Consider the following 12,192-nt stretch of genomic DNA (forward strand, 5'->3'; position numbering starts at 1 on the left):
TAAAATTATGCAAACATGACTATAAGGAGCATTACTTGACTACTATTATGATCAGTTAATCCTGATCAGTCTCAGAGTCATTAGATATTATTTTGATTTAAGAGCAAAATATTCATGTTCAATTCTACACTGCCCACAAACACACTCATGCAGCACAGTAGTGGACAAGAAACTCTGAAGCCTTATATTAATGACTATTGAGTGAGGAACTGGTAATCTGCTGAGGACCATTGCCAAGTAGGAATGATGCATCAAAATTTCCTTGCCAGTGTACCCCATGTTAAATGGACATTGCATGTGTCTTTGAGAAAGGTGACCCTGTTCAAGGACCAGGGTGGATCCAGGATCAGGGTGTATCCTGCAGGTTTTAGGAAGTATCCAGGTTTAAAACAATTTGGGTTTAGGGCGTTCCTGGTTTAAGACAATATGGGTTTTAGGGAAGTTGGAGGTTGAAGATTATTGCTGCTGGGAATAGGGTGTTCCTGCTGCTTGTTCCCCTTGAGTACTCGTGAGATTAAAATGGGATTTGGAAAAAAAGCCTCGTGGAGTAGGTGAATTGGGCAGGCAGATTTTAGATTTCCCCTGAACGTGTGTGGAGGCTGGTGTGAGTTCGGGAATAAAGAATTGCTGTTTGAATCTACAAAGCTGTGAGTGGCTTGTGATTCAGTGCCAAGCCCAGACATTGGCATTGCTTGTTCTGTGTCCCCAAAAATTTTGGCAGCTGTTTGAATAAGCCTATCTACAAAGTCAGCGTAAGGTTCATTAGGTCTCTGTATTACCTTAGATAGCTGACCTTGTAAATCTCCATGTCCTTGTAAAGTCTTCCATGCCCTAACTGTGTCTGCAGCAATTAGTGCATATATAGCAGGATCATATTCAATTTGTTGCCGTTGACCATCATAAGGTCCTTTTCTTAACAACATATGTAGATTTCTTTGGGTTTAACTGGCTGCTACATTTCACCTAGCTGTCTCTGTGCAAAATTCCTCATTGGCAACCTTCCATAACAAATACTGTCCTCCATTTAGCACAGATTTACACATGCTAGCCCAATCTGCTGGTGTCATGTCCAAGTTAGTAATGGACTCGACCATGCTTACTGTAAAGGGAGCTTGGGGACCATAGGTTGTTACAGCCTCATTTAACTGCTTCACTGTTTTAAAATCTAAAGCACGGTGAACTCGCTGCCCTCCTACCTGTTCAAGTACAGGGCATGCTAATCTTTGAGGTCCTGTCTCAGGATCCCACTTATCAACTATGGGGTTTGAGGGCCACTCAGCTGTCTCCATGGGTGGGGCTGTTGGTTGAATTACGCCCTCTGGTAATAAAACGGAGTTAGTAACAGCCTCTTGTTGTGGCCTTTTTCCTAATAACCCATTTTCCTTTAAATTTTCTTCCTCTGTCTGACTAGCTCGAGAGACCTTCTCTTTTGCTTGATCTAAAATGTCTTTCTCCATGATCTGAACCTCTAATAATTTACTTAACACCTTTTCGGTTTCTTTTTTTACTAATTTCTAATCTTCTATAAAGATAACGAAACCCAATAAGATAACACAAAACAAAACTGAAACTGAATGAAACAAAAACTGAATAAAAATTCGCTGTATCAATTTTCTCTTCCACGGGGCCGACAAACTTCAAACCTTGAGCCAACCATTTTTCCCAGTTTGCCTGAGAAATTTCTAGGGATAGGCAGCTTGAAACAAAAAGGAAATAAATCAAAACAAGAACACATTGTTTTTTGAAATGGTCACCCATTCTCTCGCCTTCCCTCAGGGGCGAGCAATTTCACTTACCTCCAAGTTTCAGACGTTCCGTGTACGGACCACCAAATGCCAATGTCTGGGCTTGGCACTGAATCACGAGCCACTCACAGCTTTGTAGATTCAAACAGCAATTCTTTATTCCCGAACTCACACCAGCCTCCACACACGTTCAGGGGAAATCTAAAATCTGCCCGCCCAATTCACCTATTCCACAAGGCTTTTTTTCCAAATCCCATTTTAATCTCATGAGTACTCAAGGGGAACAAGCAGCAGGAACACCCTATTCCCAGCAGCAATAATCTTCAACCTCCAACTTCCCTAAAACCCATATTGTCTTAAACCGGGAACGCCCTAAACTTGTCTTAAACCTGGAACGCCCTAAACCCAAATTGTCTTAAACCTGGATACTTCCTAAAACCTGCAGGATACACCCTGATCCTGGATCCACCCTGGTCCTTGAACAGGGTCACCTTTCTCAAAGACACATGCAATGTCCATTTAACATGGGGTACACTGGCAAGGAAATTTTGATGCATCATTCCTACTTGGCAACGGCCCTCAGCAGTAATCAAATAGAGTAATCCTAAATACTTAGTTCTAAGGAATGCATCACATGAACTGAACAATAGCCATTTAATTAATTTAATCTCCTGCATAAGAATTTTATATTTTGGTTGATTTATTATCATATTTTACTTTTCAAACTTAACTTTCTATTCCTAAAGTCCTATGCTGTTGTGGCATAGCAGCATAGTAGTAGGATGATGTAAATGAAAGTAATAAGATTCAGAATTATTCAAAAATTAATAAAGCCTTTGAAAAATATTTACCCAGAAGACTGCATAGAGCTTCTTAATTAGCTAATGCTCCCTTTGTGGAGTAAACAGTAACTACTATGAAAAAAGATTTCAACATATTGGTGTAACATGAAAAGTGGGAAGAGGAGTGGTTTCCAATGAAGTCATGTAGAAAAAAAGGAGGATGGTCTGGAAAAGTGCAGAAGGATAGCAGAAGCTTACATACTTTGCAAAATCCCCAAGACGTCTGAAACTTCAAAACAGAGTAAGAAAGGGAAAAATACAGAGTAAAATGAGTAGTAAAATATCAGTGGGTTAACATCAGTGGGTCACTGTTTCCTTTTCCTATATTAGAAAGATAAAATTTTCCTACTTTTATACGATTTTTGTGAGAATTAAATGAAATAATATGTGTATATGGAACAGTAGACCACAATCCCTCCTCCCAATACATATACACCACATGTCTAGAATGTTTAGGCAGCCATCTCAACCCCATCACTTACCAGGCAAATTTTAGCACTTTCTCTAAAAAAATTTGAAGAACCTCAGAGAAAATATTCCTCTCCATGACTCTCTTAATAATTATAATTGGCCCAATATAATGACTATCAAACCAATTCCCCTAAATCAAGAACTATTAGTCCTATGAGGGCCCACATATCTATAAATCCACATTTTATTGCCTCAAAGATGTTCAATCATTACAAGTGTGGCCAAAACATCTGCACAAGAATTATTTGATTTTTTCCTCCGATTTTATCCAGTGACTTTTCAGTAAAAGTTAACAGTTAATTTTAATGATAATTTTAATAGACATAAAATTGTATACTCTACATGGTAAATATTTTGTGGGTTTGCTCATAGTAGGTACCCACTGAAAGCTGTGTGATACTATTTTATTTATATATACTTAGGATACTATTTTATTTATATAAATAAAATAGTATCACACAGCTTTATATATATATAAAAAGATGTGGGCTGGGGTTGTGGTTTAGTGGCAGAGTGCTTGCCTAGCACGCATTAGTCACTGGGTTTGATCCTCTGTACCACATAAAAAATAAACAAATAAAGACATTGTGTCTGTGTCTGTCTACAATTGAAAAAAAAAAAAGATGCATTTTACCCCAACTTTCACCTTTTCAGTCCACTCAGGACCCACTTGTGGGCCATCAAGAAACTCCTAATGCAGTGTTTCTTAATGTGGATTATCAATGTCCATTGAACTAAAGCAAATGAAAATAAAACAAAAGCAATATAAAAATGAAATTTGGAGCTGATCTGAAGGTAGCTCCTGTTGGCCAAATATGGGTCAATGTGGACATCAAAATGACAGTAATATGATACATCACATAAAAAAAACCCCAGTCTACATGGATGATCAATAAATTCGTAAATAAAGGAGGTAGGTCTTTCTTAGCAGTACAATGATGACTAATAGAAAGAATAATGAAGTTGGAAAAATCACCACTTTACAACCTTCAGAGAAGAATTACCAGTGGATGCTGAATGGAGTCTGATAAAGAATGCAATTTTTATAGTCTCAAAGTATCGTCCCACATTGCTTGCAAAAAGAAATTAAGAAATCTTACAGTACTTAAAGCAAATGACCAAATTAGCATCGACAATGAAAGGCAAACAAACACATGCGTCTCTGGATGTGACACCCTGAGACAGACACAAAATCAATTACATTGTATTCCATCCAAAATACATAATTCAATTGTAAAATATCAAAGAAACACAAATGGAGTCCATAAAACAACAGAATTTTTTTCTTCAAAATCCCAGTGCTATAAACAACGCCAAAGAAAGACCGAGTAAGAATTTCAGGTTAAAGAAGATATCTACATGCAGTATATGAAAAGAATCCTGTACTAGAAAAAAATTGCTATAATGGATATTACTGGGATAATTAAGAAATTGGATATATGGACTGAAGATTGTGTAAAGTATTATATTAATGTTAAATTTCCTGAACTTGATAAGTGTATAATGAATATGAGTAAATTCTTGTTCTTAGGAAACAAACTGAAGCATCAAGGCATGATTTATGCAACCTTCTCTAAAATAGTTCAGAAAAAGTGATGTCTATGTTTATAAAGAGAAAATAATAAACTGAAGTAGCAAAAATGTTAAAAATTGGTTAAGCTAGGTAAAAGGTATACAAGAGTTATTTCTATTGCTCGTATGATTGTTATGTAACTAGAATCCTCCTGGCTATGGAATCTAGGCATATGAATTTGAAAAACCCTATGTTTGAGTTACTGCACTCAGGTCAAGAACTGTTACCCTAGGGTAAATTATATTATAAAGTCCATTACTAAGAAAACAGCATTATAAGAGTAGTAAGAAACCTGTTAAGGAAAATATCAAAACATTAAGTAAGAATTATTTTTGATGAGAATTTTTTATTTTGAAGAACAGAGAAAATATTTTTAAACAAAATAGGAAAAAACATCCTTAGAATTCTTGTGCACGTGTAGAATTCCTAGCTGTTCTGGGCATAGTGGTGTACACCTGTAATCCCAGTGGCACAGGAGGTTGAGGTAGGAGGATCATAAATTCAAAGCCAGCCTCAAGCATCTTAGCAAGACCCTGTCTCAAAAATAAATAAATAAATAAATAAATAAATAAGATCGGGGATTTGGCTCAGTGGTAAAGTTCCTCTAGGTTCAATACTTGGTGGTAATAATAATGATAATAATAATGATAATAATAATAATAATAATAGAATTCCTAGCTGCATTTCCTTCTTTTGTACATAATAGTATGTATATAATGTTTATTTACATAGTATTTAGTACTATAAATAGTAACAAATATTATTTTTGTGCTATAAACCATTTATCTAATATTCTGAACCATATACTCTTAAATATTTTACATATTGTCTCATTTTGACCCTCACAACAATCTTAATAGGTAGGTAATATTATCTTAACACGGAGAGGATAAGCAAATTTGACTGAGATCTCATAGCTGGAAAATGGAAGATTTAAGAGTCAAACTCAGCCCAGAGCTTTTATTTCTAACCAGCAAATCATATGTCTAGAGCTATTAGAGCCCATGAATTGTCAAAGACATTTCTACCATCTGTCTCTTCATCACTGGTGCTCATCTCATTTACTTGTCACTGCTTATTATCTCTACTGTTGCTCCCAGCTGCAACTGCTCTTTCAGGCTAATGTACTTAAGAAAGCCACAAACTTTGATATTAAAAAAGATCTGGATCAAACTCTAATACAGAATCTGATTAGTTATAATATCTCCTTAATTTTTTCATTAGTAAAATAATAGATAATAATTCTTATCACATGGAACTTAAGATAACATTTAGAGAACTTAATCCATAGTAGGTAGTTTACAATAGAAGTAGTTTTACATACATTTTCTTCCAGACTCTTTAAATGATAACTTTCATTTTTATTCCATTTCATCTCATTATTTTGGATTGAATTACCTAATTCGTCATAATCCTGTTCCTAAATTTCATTAATTTAGGATCTATGAAATTTGGAGAGATGCCATTGACTTTTACTAAGAAAAAAAAGTAAATATAAAAAGTACGTTGGAGTTAACTTTGCTTGGATTGATACATTATATATAAAAACAGAGTATGGCAAGTAAGGTAAATAATTGAGTCATCAGTCAGTGATAACAGGTGCCACTTTGGAAGTTAGGTGCTTTCATAATTTTAAATCACTATCAATATGCTTTCAGAAGAAACTCTAAGAGTTCATAAGAAAACTCAATGAGCCAAAAAGTCATTTTGGAAGTACCACAAAATACACCTTCCAATTAATAAGAAGTTGTTTACAATACAAATTTTAGTAACACCTTTCCATCCCCAGTAATTTAAATTATGAAGTGTTTTGTGGATAACAGGTTAACTTTTTAGACCTTCTAAATCAATTCATCAATTGGTGAGATTGGTATTTGCAGGCACATTTCTTGATAATTGTACAATATTTACTCAAACATATGTCTTTTAAGATAATTTTGGAACTCATTTATTATATTGTACTTTTATTAATTTTATTATAGTTCATTGTTACAAGAAAATTTAAATATATAACATACAAAAATATAAGTATAAAATGTAAGAATATATAAAATATAATAATATGTATATACACAACCCTTCCTTTGTACCATTCATGGTAACTACTTGTTAGTAATTACCATGAAACACACAAAGTAAGACCACACTGCCAACATGCACTAGTTTTAGTTAACAGGGCACCATGGAAATGAGGATTGCCTATTAAGTACTAAGATGAGGAACTGATGTCACACAAAAGTGGATAAATGCAGTATAAAACCTAGTGTCTTGAACATATAAACTGCTCATCAAATATTTGTTGACTGAATGAATGATAAACATTAATTTAAAAACTGAATTATATGAATCAGAACCTAAAGCTCACACCTTTTCCAAAATTAAAGTCATATATATATAAGACATAAAAACTATAAATTAAAAAAATACATAGGGGAAATCTTTAAGATCTAAGGCTATGCAAGGAGTTCTTAGACTTGACATTAAAGCATGATATATAAAAGAAAAATTAATAAAGTTAATAAAATAAAATAAATAAAAAATAAAAATTAATAAAGCTCTTTGAAAGCTCTTATTTAAAAGATAAAAGCATGACCTAGGGACTGGAGTTGTGGCTCAGTGATAGAGCACTTGATTGGCATGTGTAAGGACCTGGGTTCCATCTCAGCACTGCATAAAAATAAATAAATAAATAAATAAATAAATGATTCATTGACAACTAAAAAAATATTTTTTAAAAAAGCATAACCTAATGAACTGAGAGAAAATATTCACAAACCACTCACTTGACAAAAGACTAGTAGAGAAAATTAAAACAATTCTCAAAACTCAACAGTAACAAAATAAACAATCCAATTTAAAAATAGCCAAAAGATATTATTTAACCAAAAACATACACCGGCAGTGAATAAACACATAAGGTGTTCAATATTATTAGCCAAGAAAAAGATGGGTACAGTTAAAAAAAATAGCATGAGGGACTTCTGCGATAACATAACTGTTCAGTACCCTGACTGTGGAGTTAGTCTGTATGAACCTGCACAGAACTTCATACACGCATATCCATTGTGAATCTGAAAAGACTGGTGGACTGTACCACTCTCAATATCCTCCTTGATAGTATATTATAGTTTTGCAAAATGTTACTGGGGAAATAAGGTAAAATGTAAAAGGAATCTGTATATTTCTTGCCATCACATATGTACCCAAAATTATCTTCAGAGAGAGAAGGTGGGAGGACTGAACTGCACATTTAAAATGGGTGAATTTTATAGTATGTAAATGATAACAAAATTGTTTTTCAAAAGGAATTAGGAACTTTCATGAATGCTCTGAAAGAAGTAACCAGGGACACAGCAAATTTGGTGTGATTTGACAAACAGTAACTATTTTAGACTTTAGGAAATTAAGCTAATTTTAAAAAAATTTAGTCTATGAATTATCTGACTCTGTCAAATTTACTATATAGATCAAAAGAAGACACAATCAAGTAATATAAATACTTAACAATACAAATCCTAAAATGATGTTTGACTATTATAAATGTACCAATAATTGTGTTGTGATATCAATAAAAAGATTATTTTTTGCGTCTCTTACTTAGTCTATGAAAAAGAAAATGTAGGGCTGGAAATATAGCTCAGTGGCAGAGCACTTATCTAGCATGCATGAGACCTTGGGTTCAATCTCTAACAACACACACACAAAAAACAAAAACAAAAAGACAATGTAAATGCAAAATACATTAGAAAATCAGTATAACTTCTCATTTAAATTACATAAAGCAGTGTGTTAATTTAGACCACTTAAAATAGTAACTCTCTAATATATGTGAAAATAATTATTTATTTATTAATATTTAAAAATGTTTTATTTAAATCTTTTATATTCGTATACATCCTTTTTTCTATTAAAATAACAGTAAAACTAATAGTAATACTTTTATTAAACATTGACCAAATTCTTAACGGAAGAATCAATTTAAAAAAATCTAATTGGAAGTATGTAGGTCTTTTTGGTTTTCTTTAAATTCATTTAGTTTTATTATGCTGAAATTGGAGAATAGACTCTAACATCTGCTATAGAGAAAAGCAGAGGTTTTCTTCACACTGCTATTGTAGAGGGTGAATTTAAAGCTACAATTATGCCATAACTTGACCTAAGGTATTTCAAACAACTTTATGAGCTTCTGTTTGCTATACAATAGTAAAAATCAATCCTATCTATTTTACAGGATTGCTATGACCCTTCAGTAAGATAATGTATATAAAAATACTTTTTAATTGGTAAAGCAGTATGTAATTCCTAGTTTAATTTCGTTAATGAAAAATCTGAGAAACAGCTGATTTTGGATGTAGTTTTCTCATTAAAAAAAAAGAATTATGGTCTTAGTTTAAACAAGTATGTGGTAGCATAGCATAAAGGAACTTCTACCTAGAAAGTAGTACAAATTAAAGATTAATTGCCAGCAACTATATCAGTTACTAATTTATAAGAACTATGATAGTTTTCTGTACTGCTTACTTCTAGTAAAAGGCAACAATCCTAAAAGAGGTAGTATATTTTATTGTATGACGTGTTTTCAAAAGAGTCTTTCCACAAAAGAATAAGATGAAAATAATTTTATTAATAGTTGTATATCTAATATAAAGCAATCTGTAAAATATTAGTAGGTTTAATCAAAATATTTACATGTAACATGTTAAATAACAAAGCATTATTCATATTTAAAAAGGGTAAGTGTACTAATGCTTTTAGTAATTTGATGGCAGTGAGCATTCAAAGGGTATATGCTAATGAAGACAACTGTATGTAATGAAGAACAATGGTTTATATATACCATGCAGGATATAAAATCTTCCTAGTGGAAAATGAGAAGAAAAAAGGCTGAAGGTCTCAAAAAGCACTCTCATTAAATACTTTTGTTTGAGGCAAACCAGTTTCATCAAGCACCTTTGGAAAAACAGTGTTATACCATTTAGTTAATGACTGATAGACATATAAATAGCTTCATTTAAATACTCATTATAATTTTCTTCAACATTTCTTTGGCATCCAAATAGCAAAATTTGTAAAGACCATGTTCTATCTCAAAGATCTAAAATGTGTAAAAACAGTAATCTCTATAACACACATTTTATTCAATTTTAAAGATAAGGAATTTCATTTATATGTCCCCAATATTTTTCAAGAAGAAAGCAACAATTTAATTTTTGGTTACTTAGGTTTAAAGATATTTAAGTGGTATCAAGTGATATTATTCAATGGCCTATTAATGTTGAGAGAATCTGTGAGAAAATATTTTGAGACATTTATAATCAAATTGGCAGCCCATTTATTTCTCTACTTTCAAAAGAAGAGACCACCAAAGTAGTTTACAATAGAGTGGGTAGAGAAATTTTAAAAAGAAAAGAAAAAAAAACCTGATAACCAATCACACTCCTAAAATTTAAGGGCAACAACTGTAGAGGAATGAAAGAAGGGTAAATCCACAAAGAGGTCTTTCTAAGGAGAAAAGGGAAATAGCTAAGTACTAAGAGGTCACAAGGTACATTAAACACATAAAAAAGGCCCCCACTCATTAAATTTAAAGATGTGGTCCTGCAAGAGCAGTTTTTCTTACTAAAAGGCATACCATTTGTAGGATTTGTTTTAATTCAAAAAGATTTACAATATAACTTTGTTTTCTGAAGTTTTTTCCTGTTCTTTAATTTCATTCTATAATGAGTGTTACCAAAATGGTAACTAAATAAACATAAAAATTAAGATGTATTATTTAAATCCTAAACAGAAATCTGAGAATTTTAGGCTTATTTTAATTTCATTAATTTGTTTTGAAAGAAATGTACTATCATCTGTGTTAACTTGTATATAAAATAAATTTATCACACTTTTTAACCAGTATTACCTTTAATTATACTGGTTCTTATTGCATTATCATTCACTTAGAACAACTGTAATCAGCAGCAGCCATGACAGTATATCCCAACTATCCAACTCACCTCCTCAGTGTACATCAAACTCTCATGCCCACTAACTATAATAGCTATTCATATGAGCACTGTGGAATTAAAAAACAAAACAAAAATCATAATTCTCATAGAACTTATTTTTTTTACAGAAAAACAAGGTATTAAATTTTGAGAGTAGCCTGAAATAACAGGAAAGTCAGAAATGTGATGAGAAACATTTAATAGTGAAAAGAAACCAATATAAAACATGGATTTTATTCAGACTGTTTCTTTAGTTAGATGTGAGAATTGGGGAAAATATTTAAATTTTGAAAACCCCAACTCCTTACCTGTAAAACAAAGGTTTTGAATTTGATCATCTCCAAAGTCTCTCTTAGCAATAAAATTCTATGGTTCCAAGAGCAATTAGGCCAAAAGAAATAAAAGAGATATCCAAGCTGGAAAGAAAGAAGTAAACTTATCTCTGTTTACAGATGATTTGATCTTATATGTAGAAAACCATAAGAATTCTGGAAAAAAAATTAAAAACTTATACATGAATTCAGCAAAGTACAAGAAAATAAAATCAACACACAAAAATCACTTGTATTTCTACGCACTACCAATGAACAAATTGAAAGGGAAATTAAGAAAACAATTTCATTTACAATAGCAACAAAAAGTATACAACACTTAGGAATTAACTTAACCAAGCAGATGAAAGAATTTTACAATGAAAGGTACAATGAAAGATACAATAAAAGAAATGAAATAAGTCACAAATAAATAGAAACACATTCATATTCATGGATTGGAAGACTTAATATTGTTAAGATGTCAATACTATTTTAAAACAAGTGAAATAAGCCAGTCATAAAAAGACAAGTAATGATCCTGCTTATATGAAGTATCTAGAGTAGTAAAAATCACATATATATAAAGTAGAATGGTAATTGCCAGGGACTGGGGGTGGGATGGGAATGGGTTGTTGAATGTGTATAGATTTTCTGTTTTACCAGATGAAAAGAATTATGAAGCTGGAGGATGATGATTATAGGCACAACATTATGAATGTATTTAATTAAAATGATTGAGGATGAAGTTTATGTTATATATATTTTAACCATTCTGGAAAAACGGGAAAAATAATTCTATGCTCCTATAAAAATAAAGTGTTGAGAAAAAAACCCCTAAAAATATATAAAATGAATAAGTAACAGATATGGGTGTATGTGTCTATGTCTTTAGCATTCATCCTTCCTATTTATTTTCCCCCTGTCTTCCTGATTTCTAGGATTCACTGCTCAGTATGAGCCAATAGGGGCTTTCCAAGCTTGGTTTTCTTGCTAAAACCTGGTTATTTCATTTAAGAGAGAGAGAGAGAGAGAGAGAGAGAGAGAGAGAGAGAGAGAGAGAAATGAAAAGAGACCAATACATATATACCTACACACACACACACACACATAACTGGGGATTAAACTGAATGTAGGATCTACATTCCTAGTTCTTTTTAAAATTTTTCTGTTTTGATTTTGTGATAGGGCCTTGCTAAGTTGCTGAGGTTGGCCTCAAATTTGTGATCCTGTCTCAGCCTCCTGAATCCCTAGGGTTTT

At 32.4% G+C, this 12,192-nt stretch overlaps 1 protein-coding gene across 2 annotated transcripts in view; it reads right to left on the reverse strand.

Moving 5' to 3' along the window:
• Fbxo8 (F-box protein 8) overlaps nucleotides 1-12,192 on the reverse strand; it is a 53,440-nt gene that overhangs the window by 37,752 nt on the left and 3,496 nt on the right. Inside the window, exon 2 of one of the 2 annotated variants that reach the window (XM_013358712.4) lies at nucleotides 10,930-11,037. The exons of the other annotated variant lie outside the window; for it this stretch is intronic. The gene's annotated coding sequence lies outside the window, so the exon portion shown is untranslated. The remainder of the gene's footprint in view (nucleotides 1-10,929; nucleotides 11,038-12,192) is intronic. 2 annotated transcript variants of the gene reach the window in all.

The sequence above is a fragment of the Ictidomys tridecemlineatus genome, chromosome 14 (assembly GCF_052094955.1).
Source record: "Ictidomys tridecemlineatus isolate mIctTri1 chromosome 14, mIctTri1.hap1, whole genome shotgun sequence".
NCBI lineage: Eukaryota > Metazoa > Chordata > Mammalia > Rodentia > Sciuridae > Ictidomys > Ictidomys tridecemlineatus.